The following is a 15,901-nucleotide window of genomic DNA, read 5'->3' on the forward strand; positions in this document are numbered from 1 at the left end:
AAAAGCTGAACATCCATATTGCTTTGTCTGCATGCTACCCTCTGTGCCAAGGTCTCCTGTACCACTGCTGGGCTAGGTCACTGACTGAACACCCCACTGTCCTGGTGGCTGGCTGCCACAGTTCCAAGGATTTGTTGTCCTTGAGCATGCCCAGTGGGCTTTGGTTGGTGGTGGTTTTTTTTTTTTTTTTTCTCCACAAACAGCTAACTTTTACTGTCATAGCAGTGAAGACATGCTGAGGTTTCAATGAGCAAGGATCTGCCTCAGGTGTTAATAAAAAGCAGCAAGGTGCTTGCTACCTTTCCTCTGAGAGAAACTATTGTTTGTCTAACCCTTAAGATGTCACTGATTTTCAATAGGGGACTGACGGTAAAACTTGCAATGTGTTCTAATTGCCTTGTCTTAGTAGCTGTACCTCAAAGTCCAGCAAGGCCAACCACAAGACTGATTCCCATCACATGAACTGCTTTAGGTGGCCAGGGCTGCTATTTCAAAGGCATCGTTATTCTTATCCTTTCTGAGCCACTATGAAATTGCTGCAGCTCTTCCCTTAAGGACTTAGGCGGTGCCTTACTTTACTGTTGCTGCGCTAATAAACCATGACTAAGACAAACTGTAGAAGATCTCGTTGGCTTACAGCTTCATGGGGTGAGTCCTTGGTGATCATGACAGGGAACATGGCAGGAGTAAGGTGGGCAATAGGACTAGAGAGAAGAAAGAGAGGAGAGAGAGAGAGAGAGAGAGAGAGAGAGAGAGAGAGAGAGAGAGAGAGAGAGAGAGAGAGAGAGAGAGAGAGAAGACTAAACGGGAATGGTTAATCTTTTAAAGCCTGGACACTTATCATCAGTGACACAGACCTCCCAACAAGGGCATACCTCCTAATCCCTCCCAAACAATTCCAGAAACTGTGGACCAAGCAGTAGACTTCATTAGATGTGTGTCCTGTAGTATGATTTATGTGTAGTATGTTTTCTTACTCTGCTCTGTTCCTTACTTACCGAAGGTCTCATTACTGTCTCTCTCCTGTTTCTACCAAGGCCATTCCATAAAAAGAAAAAGAAAAAAGAAAAAGGCTGGTCCCAATAATTGTTACCTTAATTTATTTCTATTTTAAATATTTGATTAATTTTACTACTAATTTCTGCCTGTCCTAACGATGAAAGTAGGTGTTCTCTTTAAAAAAAAAAAAAAAAAAGTTTTATTATAATTTATTCATATTGCATCCTGATTATTATCCCCTCACTCCAATCTTCCTCTTCCCACCCTCTCTCTGGCTCTCATCCTATTCCCCTCCCCTAGACGTTTGATAGACGGGGACCATATGACCACAGCCTATCAGGCCTCATCCAGATAGCCTGCTTTCCCTTCCTGTGTGTGCTGCAGGGCCAATTGAGGACACCAGAGTGCAAGTAGGTGCGCTCTTTCCAGTCTTCCCCTAATCTGTAATCAAAGGAAGTAATTTCCTATCTAGTAAGAATGGAGACCATTTATAGTTGGGTCGGCCCCGGTATTCTTCTGATGCAGTGGTTCTCAACCTTCCTAATGCTGTGAGCCCTTAATACAGTTCTTCATATGGAAGTGACCCCAGCCATAAAATTATTTTCACTGCTACTTCACAACTCTAATTTTGCTACTGTTTTGCATCATAATGTAAATATTGAGAAACTGTTCTAAGGATTCATAAATAACACCTAGCTTACCACCTGAGAAATAATTTGTAATGAAGAACCCTTTAAAATCCTCATGACACAAGTGTTCTCGTTACTGCTTCCACTTCAAGTAAGTCTGTGTATTTGATCAGTTCCAAGTCGCAGGAAAGTTTCAGGGAGAGTGCGCACAAAATTTCCTTTTCCTATTAATACCTTTCATTAAGGATAGAGTTTTTAATTAGCGAAACAGTAGTGGTACACTTATTATCAGCTAAAGGCCAAAGTAGTCCCATGTTTCTTCAGTTTTTCCTTAAGGATCCCCTTCTGCTCCAGGAAGCATGCAGCATACAACAGTCCATGTAAACACCACGGCTCCTCACACCCCTTTTTGCTCTGACAGCTCTTAGGCTTTGTCTTGAATGATCTTGGTGGTTTTGAAGAGTTTGGACAAGCATGTTTTCAATGTGACTGCTCCAATGTCTGTTCTCGTGTGACTGCAGCTACAGTGTTGGGAGAGAAGACTGAAGAAGAGGCAAGGTGGAGTCCTTGGTTTTTAAAGATCATGGATATCCTATCCTCTTGTCCCAGGCTACGTGTCCTCGGCTGCTATTTGTCCTGATCTGAAATCACTCCCTCCTCGCCCTTTCTAGTTTAGTTTGAAAGGATGTCATGATTGACATTCACAGGCCTGAGACACTTGTTTCACATCTTTGAAGATACAGCATCCATATAAATTATTTAATATTTTCTACATGGAGGATTTACCTACCCCATTCCATTTACCCATCTATTCATTTATATCAATATGGACTTACAGATGGAAGTTCTATCTTTTGGGTAAAAAGAAATCACATCATATTTGATCAAATGGGTCCACTAATGGCATTTGGGAGCTCTTACAGTTGGTGCATGTGTCACTGTGACGTGCCTCTAATGCACTGTGTGTGTGTGTGTGTGTGTGTGTGTGTGTGTGTGTGTGTCCACCCATCATGCTGTACCTTCTGAAATCACAACATACTCCAGGCTTATTCTCAGTAGTTTATGTTCCAGTTCTAAAACTTGTCATTCATTCGAAGAGCTTTAACAACCAAGATCTTCACATTATTTGTGTTCTTTGTTGTTACTATGGCAATAGCAATATATATTTATCAAAGATAACAAGGATTTATAAATGTGGGCTTTGAGGGAAAAAATCTGCCTCTCTTACTATTCTGGTATTTTCTACTGACAACAAAATCTAACATGTAGTCCAGTACCTGTCTCAGAGCCAAAGGTTTTATCAAATAGCCTCACAGTCATCTTCTTAGGACAGGCATGTACCATCACATTTTACCAATCAAGAAACAAAATTACAGAGAAATATAAGCCTGTGTTTGGGTCACACTGATGAGAAAGACTTGGGTTTTAGTTTTGCTTTTGCTTTTGTTTTTTGTTTTATTAACACACAAACTGCTGCTTCACTACCACGAGAGTAAAATTTTCATCTCTAGTTTATTTATGAAGGTTGTATCTTACAAAGCAGCTGAAGGGAGCGGGTTTATTTCCCTTTCCTGAAGGTAGGCCTTTAAGTTAGCAGTGTTTATAGAAAAGGACAAGCAGGGGGGTGTAGGGGGAGGTGTTTTCACACCTCCTGTGGTACACATGGCAGCCATTGCTGATGCCTCCCCAAGGCCCTTGGAAGCTTCCTCATCATGTCTCTAACAGCTTCTGTCACCAAGCCAATGCCACCATCTCTTTGTACATGTATTTGGCAATATTATTCTAAACCAAATGAACATATGTGTATGTCAGACTAACCTATCCTGATGAGGGCAAGGGCTGGCAGCTAAATCCCATATGAAGCACATATGAGTGAAGCAGTCATTTTCAAAAGAGAGATCTTGGTTCAATGCCCAGAACTCTACAAATAGGGCATGGCTGTACATGGCCTGCAAACTCACTGGGGAGACAGAGGCAGGAGGATTAAGAACTTAGGGTCAGCCTCAGTTAACTCACAAATTAGAGGCCTTCCTAGCCTACATGACACCTAACGTTTAAAGAAAAATCAATCAATTAATAAAACACATAATTGAACAAACAAGTCACACAGAGACATTTCAGACTAAGCATGCTATGGACACAACCGCCTGGGTTGACAGTTGGTGAACCCAGCGTTTATTTTCCCGTCACTGTTATTATGCCTCTCTGCAACCCCAGAGTTTTGAGACTAGAAGGTCAATGGGATGATTTTCCTCAATTTTATTTATGCCCTCCACTTCCAGCCCTTGGTATAGATGTAATAGTCAGTCTGTGGTGATATATTTCAGTGGGTCGGTAAAAGCATTTTCTCACTTACAGTGAGAATGGTGCAGCCTTCACCTTTGACAACCAAAAGAGTGCACCGGAGAATCTGCTGAGGTTTCTACAAAACAGTCTAGTGTTTTTTTCCTGAACTAGATTCTCAAGAAGAGAATAAGATTTCATGGCGATATGAGGGCCATAAGCCAAGGCATTACATAAACACATATTCTTCTCCCCTATAGGTTCCTTGGACAAGGCAAAAGCTATAACCTGTTGCTGGGTCTCAGAAATTAGAAAAAAGAGCTGCAGCTCACAGAAATTAAAAAAAAAAGTTTCCTGACTGCTGAAAGGTTCTAGATGCAAAAATAAACAAATAAATAAGTAAAACAAACAAACAAACAAACAAACTACCTTCAAGCCCAAAATCAAAAGAATACATAGAAGACATAGTGTGTGTCTATCAGAGGACAGGTGGCGCTGCCTTCTTTGCTCCTTTATAAAACTGTATTTATCATAAGCCAACTGTTGGAAGAAAATAGAATTTGGTCCATGAGATAACCAAGTTCGAGAAAAGAAATTAGAGGCCCTGCGTGTTCAACCCACAATGATCTATCCTCGCCTTTCCCTAACACATCACAATTGTGAACGTATGTAAACAACTAGTTTCTAATGAGCAAAGTTGATGCAGACTGGTCTCTTTAGGTACAAAATACAAAACGATCATCACAAAGTTGTTTTAAAAACTGTAGAAAAGCAAAAGGCAAAAACCTAGTCTTCAGACAAGATAACCAATATTTACTCTCTTGTTTCTAAATAACTAGCAATATTACTTATACACTAATGTGATATGAGGTGGACCTGATCTTAAGACAGGTTCCTGGGCCAGGGAATGGCTTAGCGGGTCTGAGCATTTACTGTGAAAGCAAAAGAAAGGGCCTGCATCCACATCCTAAGTACATACACAAAGCCAGGCACATTGTGTGCTCCTATAATACTAAGTAATGGAAGCTGGGCATGAGAGAAACCAGTTCAGCCAAAATGAAAAGCTTTTAGATTCAGTGAAAAAACTTGTCCCAAAGAAGAAGAAGCAATAGAGGAAAAATGATAGAGGAATAAAAATATAGAGGTAGAAATGAGAGAGGAAGACTCCAGATGTCTTCCTTTGCCCTCTACCTGTGTGCACATGGGTGTGCACACCTACATGCACATGTGTACACCCACCGCACACAGAGACACACTAAAAGGTAACAAAATGCAACTTCTTGGAACTTGAAAATGTCTCAGTTACCCAAAAGAGCATGAGGGTCTGAGCTAGAATCCCCACTGTGCACATAAAAACCAGTCCCCTGTTATCTCAGTGCTGAGGGGTCAAGGGGAGAAAAACACCTGAAGTCTCTGGCCATTCATTCTAGCCAATCAGAGTCTCACAAAGCAAGGTAGAGGGCAACTGAGGAAAATACTCCACAGTGACCTCTGAGCTTCACTTTATCCATGCCTGCATACCCACATAAACATGTTCTAAGACATACATGCATATACAAAATGGACAAATACTCTAATTATTTTTAAATACAGGCATTTTTACACGTTGATAATGAGCATTAATAATATTTATAGGTCAATCATATTCTCTTGTGTAATTATATATAACGTACTTAATTTTATACTAAAAAACATATGGTATTTCCTATCTTTGTTAGTATACAATTTTCAAAATATTCAGTGTATATCCTGCTGTATATGGCTGATGACTTTATAATACATTGTTAAAGGTAGAATTTATATATTAAATTTATATATTTTAACTACGGACATCCTATGCCAAATCAATGACTGGAAGCCAGGCTACAAATGTTCCAAGTCAACCCATTAGGTTGCAAATTTCTCAAACTCAGAGACTCCCGCTCTCGTCATTTCTTCCGTATTCTCAAACGCACAGCTATAAATGCTGTGCAGTCAGCACACTATAAATATTAGTTGAAGAAATTAATATCAGTTACAAAGAACTTAAAGGACTTAATTTGCATGTAATTAATTGCATATTTAAAATCAACTTCAGGGCTAAAAGGGGTAGCACAGCAGTAAAGAATATGAACTGCTCTTGCAGAGGACTAAAACTAGGTCCCCAGCACCCATGCCAGGTGGTCAAGTCACTTGTAGCCCCAGCGCTACCGGCTACAACTCTGCTGAACTGTGGGCTCACTGGTCAGGGTTTTTGACTCACCAAGGCTTTATCTGTAGGCTGAGTAATATTTTAAAAAAATAATCTGTTTACCTGTTAGGACTGTGGATTTCAATAATAGGAGGCCAAGGCTCTTTGTGCATAGTAAGATGGTCTACAAATAAAAAGGGTCAACAATTAAAGGCAGGTTTAATGTTCTGAAGTACATTCTCTGCGACTCGCATTAACCTGAAAACATTTCTGTGGACAGCTGCAGGCTGCAGGCTTGGAGGCTAAGTGTCTAATGTCTACCTGCAGAGGGTGCATCAGAGTGGTGATTTTGGTAAGATGGAAAGATGGCATGTGTCTCCACTTTTATCTGTCATACTTAGCTGAACAGTACTTCCTATTGATTTGTGGCATGAAGGCCGGTTCATTTTCTCAAGCATGACATGTGCTATTATTTCGTTGAAAGCTCAGAAATTTAAAGGCAGCAGGGTTAAAAATAAATAAATAAATACAAACCTCAGTAGCTTCAGTATTGATCAAAACCAAACTTGGTTCATTAAAAACCCTGCTGGGATTTGAAGCACTTAGAGGCAATTTTTTCTTTTCTTCAGTATTTAAAAACTATAGTGATTTATAGATCTCCTTGGCACTAAGAAGGATTTCCTGGTTGCTTAAATGTGCTTTGCATTAAAGAATAAATAAAAGGATTATAAATGAGCCTCCTCCTTTGCTTTACTTGATACTTACATAGACATAGTATGTTTTGTCTAAAATGTTGATGTTATTTTATGTCGCGTGTAATTGCACGACGCCTTTTCTATTCTGAAGCTCCTCAGCTACCATGCCCTAGACTTCTGTATCAGTCTGCCATGTCTTAGGCCTCTCTTCATAAACAGGAGCAAGGTCACAGAGCTGTTGGAGGTGATCCTGGGCAAGCAGAAGCGGCTGTCTTTTGATATCCCAGAGAGGGAAAAAAAAAAGTCCTGCTCCTGTCAGAAGAAAATATATGTCGACATCTCCAGATACTGCATCGTGCTCCCCTTCCTGCCAGGTGTCTTGGTGGCTGGGAGGAGGGAGGGGAAGAACGGTGAGTCACAGGATGACCCAGACCTTGTGCACTCCTGGAAGGGCATTTAGCTTAGCTAACAGCTTCTTGTAAACAGAGTGGACCGAAAGACACTGTGCATTGTCAAACGTTTCTTAAACATGTTTAAATCTTTGCACAATTCTGTAGTGAACTTTATGCACTTGGCTTTCTATATTTTTTTTTAAACTAATTATTTGGTGACTCAGAGGCGTCATGCCTCAGCATCGGCACATACCCGTCGCAGAGTTTTCAATGCCTGTGCATGGCTTACGCTATTATTTTCTTGGTCCCTCTATTACAATACATTCCTTAACTTAAATTATACGGTGGTAAGAAGGTGACAGTGAAGTACTCAGCCCTAAACTAGATAGTTATGCCACCCCCCACTAAGGCCTAAAGACAATCACGGAAGAGGGAACAGAGAGAATGGTGCGTGTCCGAATGTGGGAAAGGACAGTAAAAAGTCTATCTACAGCAATCACAGTTTCACAGCAGCTACGGTGGTGACACTGTCGTCACAAGACTAAGTCTGTGGACTGTGAACCATGCACAGGGGAGTATTTAGCATTCAATCAAAAATTACTTGACACACTGGAAGGGGGAAAAAAAACAATCAGGAAGAAGTAAATTGGTTGGAGGAGAGAAGCTCAGGGTAAAAAGAGGGAATATAATGAAAACTGGCATTAGAAGTCTTTTAAGAAAAAGCATATAGAAACCTACTGCTATAGAAATTTTCTTATGTATATATAAAAACAGTTAAAATGGAGTTGCCCTATAATGGGGGGAAGAACAATACATCAACTTGGAATTACATGCTAGTAAATAAACTCAGGACCAGAATATTAGTTGTTGGGCAAATGTTATTCCATAGACCTCAACTATGAAAGGCTATTGTCAGTGCTCTTGGTTATCCTCCAGAACTCATCAGGAAAACCTTATTAGTGACATCATTATCCATATACTTATGTTATAGAACGTGAAAAAAATCAACCTGGAACTTACATGGAAGCTTCATGCCCACTGGCTAGCTTTCTTAGTAATGGTAGGTGCTATGCATGCTACCAGAGGAGAAAAGTAATCATCAATCTTACCTAGATGTGAGCTCTGAAAGATAGAGCATTGACTGGCCTAACAAGATATGCCCACTTCTGCAATAATGGCACAATTATAATTGGAGTAATCACCTATTTTCTGATTGGATTTAAGGCCTAAAATGGAAGCTATATTGGTACTGCTAAAGAGCCAAGAAGCTCTGGCTAAATAGGTCATAGGCCCTAGGTAAAAACTTATTATTTTGTTCAATGGACATAGTACTTGAAAATGACTACCAACTATTAATTCAACTCTCAACTTTTATCAGGAATCCAACAGAGTGGAAGAGAATCTTTGACAGCTATATATCTGATAGATGATTAGTATCCAGAATATATATATAACTCTATACCTGATAGATGATTAGTATCCAGAATATATATAACTCTAAAGAAAAATAATTCCACAAAAACTAATAGCCAATTTTAAAAATGGACTACAGATGTTAACAGCCTGTTCTCAAAAGAAGAAATAAAAATGACTAATGAATATCTGAGACAGTTTTCAACAACCTTAGCAAGGAGGAAAATGAAAACCAAAACAGCTTTGAGACTTCATCTCATCTCGGTCAAAATGCTTAATGTCAAGAGAACAATTGATGACAAATCCCTGGGGAGGATGCAGGGAAAGGTGAGCCCTCATTCACTGCTGGCAGATGGCAAACTGAGGAAGCCACTCTGGACATCAGTGTGGGGGATTATGAAAAAAAAACTAAAACTAAATCTATCTTATGACCCATAGACTAGCACCTGCCCAAAGGACTCACTCCACAGGGATACTCATTGCTCCTGAAGTCTCAATAGCTAGAATATGGAAACAACTTGAATGGCATTCAACTGATGAGTGGATAATGAAAATATGGTACATATACATAGTGTACTTCTACTCATGTGAAGTGAAAATGAAACGAGGAGACTGGAGGTAAAGGATGGAACTAGAACATACTCCATGCTGAGTGAGGTAATATAGACCCAGAAAGACAAACCTCTCTCTCTCTCTTTCTCTCTCTCTCTCTCTCTCTCTCTCTCTCTCTCTCTCTCTCTCTCTCTCTCTCTCTCTCTCTCTCGTTTCTTAGCCATGATTCTATAGACATGACCATATACTACACAGTGACTACAGAAACCAGGAATATACAAAGTGATGGGGGGTGAATCAGGGGCTCTGGTGAGGGGGATGGTGCCAGATAGGTGCTGGGAATCAAACTTGGATCCTCAAGAAGATATGCTAGTGCTCCTAATTGCTGAGCTATCTCTCTATGCCTGAAAGTATCCATTTGTACAACACTGAGTTTTGATTTATTTATGTGTTTGTCTATTTGGTTTGGTTTTTTGAGTCAGGGTCTCTCCTCTACATAGCCTTTGATGGCTTGGAACTCACTCTCCAATAGACAAGAGTGGCCTCCTACTGACACAGATTCATCAGCTTCTGCCTCTAAAACCCTGAGGCACAAAACCCTGGGGAAATCCCTGGGGAAATCCTTGGATTAACTTCCAGCACTGCATAAACCAGACATGGCAGGCCCTGCCTACAGCCCTAGCAGGAAAATCAGGAATCCAAGGTCATCTCTGGCCATCAAATGAGCTACAAACCAGCCTGGTCAAGAGATTGATTCAAACCAACAAGACCCAAAAACGAGAAACAAAAACAGAAAAAAGTAAACATCAAAACAAACCATGTCTTTGTAAATGGATTACCGTTCCTATGCAGAGGCTTCAGAACTCACTAAAATGCATTTGGTTTGTCACTTAGATAGTTAAATTCACAAAGAAGGAACTTGACTTTAGTTTAATATACTTAAAGGCATTTAATTAATCAGGTCTGTGACAGGGATCAAATGCTAAACAAAATTTGCATCCAAATGAATATTTTTGTTAATATATACTCAGATAATATTTATAAGCTAAGCTTACAATATTGAGAGTCAAACTAATATTTTTAGATCAACTATTAGTTTTAGAATTGAAAGTTGACCTTGCCAAATTTTTACTTGGTTAATTAAAGTTAAAGGTTCTTGTGCTTCTGCAAATGCCAGTTTGGAGGTCAAAGAAAACCCACTTAAATAATACAAAATTTAGAAGCCGATGAGGTTTTAATCATAATTATAATTCACAATACGGGTGATAGCTTGCAACAAAAGTAATTAATTATGATGAGCTTCTTAGTGTTTCCTCTCTTGAGAAATAAGTTTTCATGTACAATTGATCACCAGCTAATCTTCAGTAGATATGGCACAACCTTTTGAACTGTCATAATGGTAAAGATAAAAGAACACACTCAACAAGAGGAATTTACCCATTTTACTAATGAATGTAGACCAGAGATTTTCAACTGTATCTTTCTTATTATATTTAAATTCCAGATTTTGCATAACATGTAGCTTTGTCTTTCTCTCCTCACTGACTTGAATATGAGGCAAGGATGTAAGAATCAGACTGCTCAGACTGCTCGAGCAGAGAGACTGCCTTTCGTATGCAGTTCATATGAACCATACCACAGAAGATGGGCCAACTGCAGTTACCCCAGCCTTTTGGAGAGCTCATACACATTTTAGAAAAGGCCCAGTTATTGAATTAACTGTCTTTTTTCCTGTAGTTCATCTGAGGTGTTAATTCATTCACCTAGCACATTTTAACTTACAAGTACAATATTTTAGTTTTCATCCCTCAAGAGATGTGGTTGTAAAACCTCTTTGGTTTTTTCTGTCCACAGAAAAGTGAATTTAGGATTATCTAATATAGCTTGTTAATATTATGGTAGAAATTACTGACATAGAGGTAATGTACATTACCCCTACGTCTTTCACCTCATGTGCAGTCAGCCAAATTATGTATTTATTAATTTTGTTAAGCTGGCCTCATGAGTCAATAGATTGAATAGAGTTTCTGTTAATTAAGTTTGCTGATGAAATGACTAGTAGCTTGGAGAATAGCTTTGGAATTGAAAATGAGTTTAACCAGCTGGAGGGGATTTATGCATTGGATAAGTATTGGAACAGATGACCTCTGTGGTCTTTCTGAACTCTGAAATTGCATGAAACACTGAGAAATCAATACAACAAGAACTTCTATGAGATGCATTTAGTTTAACAAAAAGCTAGGTGGAAGGTATTTACTGAAATATATATATATGATCAAACTTTTAAAAGGAATGTTACAATTGTAGATTTTACTAGAGACAGGGTCTGCATACCATGGTAGGCAGATTTGATTAGGGCACCAAGATGATTTGTTTTCTAAAACCCCTTTCTAAAGAGGAATTTTATGATGTGATTAGGTGTGAAAGAACTCCCTTCTGAACTCCCTCATTAATCAGCACCACAGCATTTTCCTATAGCTAATGACAGACACTCCTACAGCTAAATTAACTTTTAACCAGCAGACTGTGATTAGAAGTCATATACATCAATTTCAGACCTTCCTCATAAACTCATCCTCAAGGAATTCTCCATTTTATTTCTTTACCTGAGAGAGGACGTATAAAAAAAGTGACCTCAAACCATCTCCAGTGCTTCATATCAAAGATGAACTCATTTCAAATAGTTACACACAAATGGCTACAATGTTCTTAATGGGCATTTTTCAATAGTCAAAGTCAGAATGAGCATTTCAGAAGAAAAAGGATGTCAAAATATCCAACAAGAATACGTGAACAGATATTCAGCGTCATTACCCATCAAGAAAATGCAAGACAAGACTTTAATGAAAGACCATTCAGTGCCTTGTAGAAGGAATACAGCTTTGAGATCACACTGCCAACTGCTAATCAACAGAAATTCTTATACGCGGACACTGACTGTGCCTTGAGAGAGCTGATGGTATGAGAGAGTTGATTCTGTAGAAATGATCATGTACATTGTCTATGGCTTAGCAACTTCCCTGATGATATTTCCTCAAACAAGAACCATCTTCATGTTTCTGAGTGCCTGGGCAGGAATATGCAAAAAAAAAAAAAAAAAAAAAACTTTATTGTTAATAAATAAAGTGAAAACAAGTCACCATGGAGTAAGACGAATGTATCACAAATTCCACGGTAGAGTCACAGTGAACAGTAACTGGCCAAATTATATACTATTGAAAAAAGAACCTCCCTGAAAGACCACAAAATGATTCCATTAATGTATTTCTCAAAAGCGTAGAAAGCAAACAAGTATAGAAAAAGAACAATAGTAATCTGCAGTGTGCACCATGGGGCAGTGCAGAGTAAGACTGTTACTTACAGAGAAGTGAGGAAAGCTCCAAACATGTGTCTTCTGATTAGCAATGTAGCTCGGATGGTAAGTTATTGCCTAGCAAACACTGAGGCCTGGGCTCAGTCCCCAGCATGGCCTGAAACTGGGCCTGGTGGCACATGCTGGATCTCACAGCATTCTGGAGAAAGAGGCCACCCCCAGCTATGTGGCTAGTTCAAGGAAAGCCTGGGCAAAAGAGACTGCACACACACACACACACACACACACACACACACACACACAGACACACAAACACACACACACACCAGTAACACAAGAGAAATGCTGTACAATTCCTTTCCTCAGATTCAGTGGTTTAAAGCAATCATGTCCAGAGGCAGGTTGGGAGATTAAATGACCTTTCCAGATCACTTTCCGCCCTGTGATCCTATATTATTTCCTACAGAGTGTTGTGTTTTGTTTTTGTTTGTTTTTTTCATGAAACCCTCTTCAGACTTTCTCTTTCTTTGCCATTGACTTGTGCAGGACTAGATTTAATACTCTAGAGGTCTTCTGACAAGGGCAATGTAAGTAGAAAGTCTGTCACCTCCATAATAGGCAATATGGCAGAGTTGTAGCCAGTGGGAAATCTCAGTGGTATTTTATGTGGTTCAGCTACAGCTGGATGGATAATGTGAGGTCTCTTACAATTCCCTCTCTGTTTTCACCTCTGGATATTTTAACATCATTTCTTCGCAAGTTTCCCTTCATCTTGCATGCTTTGCACTGGATTTATTTTCCCCCAGGAGGTACTATATTGACTTCCCTCTTTGTCACCTTCCCCATGGCTTTGTAAGCACTCCCTGTCTAAGCATGGGATGCACACTACAGATGATCGTAAGAACATATTTTAAAAAATACCAGTGGAATTACTAATAAATTAACAGATGGATAAGCTGAACAACTGTGTTTTTTTTTTATCTTACTATGTATAAATATCAAGTGACAATAATAGAGTAAATGGATATTATTCAAATGATTGGAGATTTTTTTTTCAAACTCTGGATTTTCATTCATGGAAATGACGAACACTTTTTGCTTCTGCTACAACATCCCTTACTGTCTGAGGCTCAGAAATTATAAAATAAGCCACTTCATACTAAGGAACACTGTAAAGTGATTCAAATTACTCCTGCAGATACAATTAAATGAATAAAAATGGGATACTCATTTCTTTTACCTTGTGAAATGGGCTAGCTGTGGTTTGATTCAAGGAGGGTGAGGATATCTAAAAGCACAGCGCTGGCTTGCTCATTCTCAGCACAGACAGCACAGAGGCTTTTTCACTTGGAGAGCTCACTGGCTCTGAAAAGCCCAATGCTTCTGGAAGTTCCCCCAGCAAAACATTTACTCTGGAGAAATAAGCTCACAGATTTGAAGACATCGCCATTAATTGATACCGTAACATTTATTCCCAGACTTTTAAGGCTCTCTAAAGGCTTTGGCTTTAGGCCACCCATTCAAACTTTATGTCACTTGAATGGTCCAGGGCAGCTAAAACCAGCATTCCATGGGGTCTGCACATCTGTGTGTGCAACAATCCTAAAATGCAGCTAATGGAATCTCAGTGTGAAGCCAGAAAAGATCCCCCCAAACTCATTATAACCATAGATTACTCTAGTTTAAAAACTGATTTTATACTAGCAAGGAAAATCTAACTTCACAATGTCATCAATCATTTGAAAAATATAACTATTTCTATGCATTGAGGCCTGGACACCTAGATATAAATGTATTCATCTGCAATTCATAGAGAATTTTCATGTCATTCAAATGCTACCAGAATGTCACGATAAACTTGAAAACAATTTACAGGAATACAAATAGAAAATTATCTATTGAGCCCAAAAATATTTTTAAAATACAGAGGTAATCAATCATAAGAAAGTTCAGTCAATGGAATATTTAATAAAGCATATAAAAGCATGTATTAAACAGAATTGGTTCTTTTGTCAAAGAGTATCTTTCCCTCAGATAACCAATGTCAAACATAAAATTCCTACATAATATATGCATACACATCTAAAAGACAAATGAGCAAGATGTATTTTCATCCATTCAATGTCTAAACATCTTAATTCAATTATTTGAAATACTACAAATGATTAAATTTTATCCATGAGCTTCCACCCCCCCCTTTTTTTCAGTATCACATGATCCAATTTCTCAGTTGTAATATCCTCATCTTTCTAAAAGCTAGGAACTCCAAAAGATTTTAATATCGCATATTGTTTTATGTACTTGCTATTGAAAAGCAATGATTTGGGTGCTTTTAAAAAAACTGTTTAAATACAATTACCTCTCCAGGCTAGGGCCCTGATGCCACATGCCCGTTGTCACACAGTTGTTATGTAAGTCAGAAAAGCCTCTTGCCTACTTCCGCTATTCACTGCTAGCATCTTAGACAGCCTCTTCTTTAAAGTTATTTCTAACCTGTGGGAGGCAGCCTGCAAGATAGCTGCCAACTTCCTGCTTCCTGGTACGCACATTCCTATGTTCCTTTCCTTGAGTGTGGGAAAGACTTGGAGAATCACTCCTAACAAGTAGAACAGCAAAAATTAGAGAAAATGTTTCTGATATCAGACTCTGAAAAGACCTTCAATCTCTGCCCTGGAGTCTCACTTGTACAGAAAGAAGCCGTCGCTACATCTGGAAAATCCGTATGGAAAGAACCACATGGCAAGAAAATAAGGAGGCTCTTTGGTCAACAAAGGACAGAGAACCACATACTGCGACCTGAACCGAGGTAATTTTCCTTCCAAAGACCCAGAAAGCTCCCGAATCCTGGGAGAAAGATCACTGAGTTTTTTTAGGAGACTCAAATTTCAATGAGATGCCTGATGATGGTTCGAAAGCTGTATCTGTAATTACTGAATTATTTTAGGGCAGTGTTATAGGGTGTATTATAGGTACCCATGAGTAAATACCTTTACAGTGATGGTCTGATTTCCACAGGGAGAGAAAAATCATCATTATTTTTCACCAATGTTTCAGAAGGTATTTCTATCACTAGGGAATTCTATCACATGGGAATTTTATCACATGGGAATTTGTGTGTGTGTGTGTGTGTGTGTGTGTGTGTGTGTGTGTTTGAATTGTCCCATCTTAGCAGACGTTCTTCCTCTTCTTGGGAAACTCCCCGTTCATGTTTCTAATTAATTTGCTGTTTTGTTTAGAGTGAATGGCATATGCACGTGTGGTGGTTTGAATAGGAATGGCCCTCATAGACACCAATGATTGAATACGTGGCCCAAAGGGAGTGGCACTATTAGAAGGCGTAGCCATTTTGATGTAGGTATGACCTCGTTGCAGAAAGTGTGTCAGTCTGGAGGAAGGCTGAGAGGTCTCGTGTCCCCAAACTACCCCCATTGTGGCTTATAGTCACTTTTGCAGCC

The sequence above is a fragment of the Acomys russatus genome, chromosome 31 (genome assembly GCF_903995435.1).
Source record: "Acomys russatus chromosome 31, mAcoRus1.1, whole genome shotgun sequence".
In the NCBI taxonomy this organism is placed as follows: Eukaryota; Metazoa; Chordata; class Mammalia; order Rodentia; family Muridae; genus Acomys; species Acomys russatus.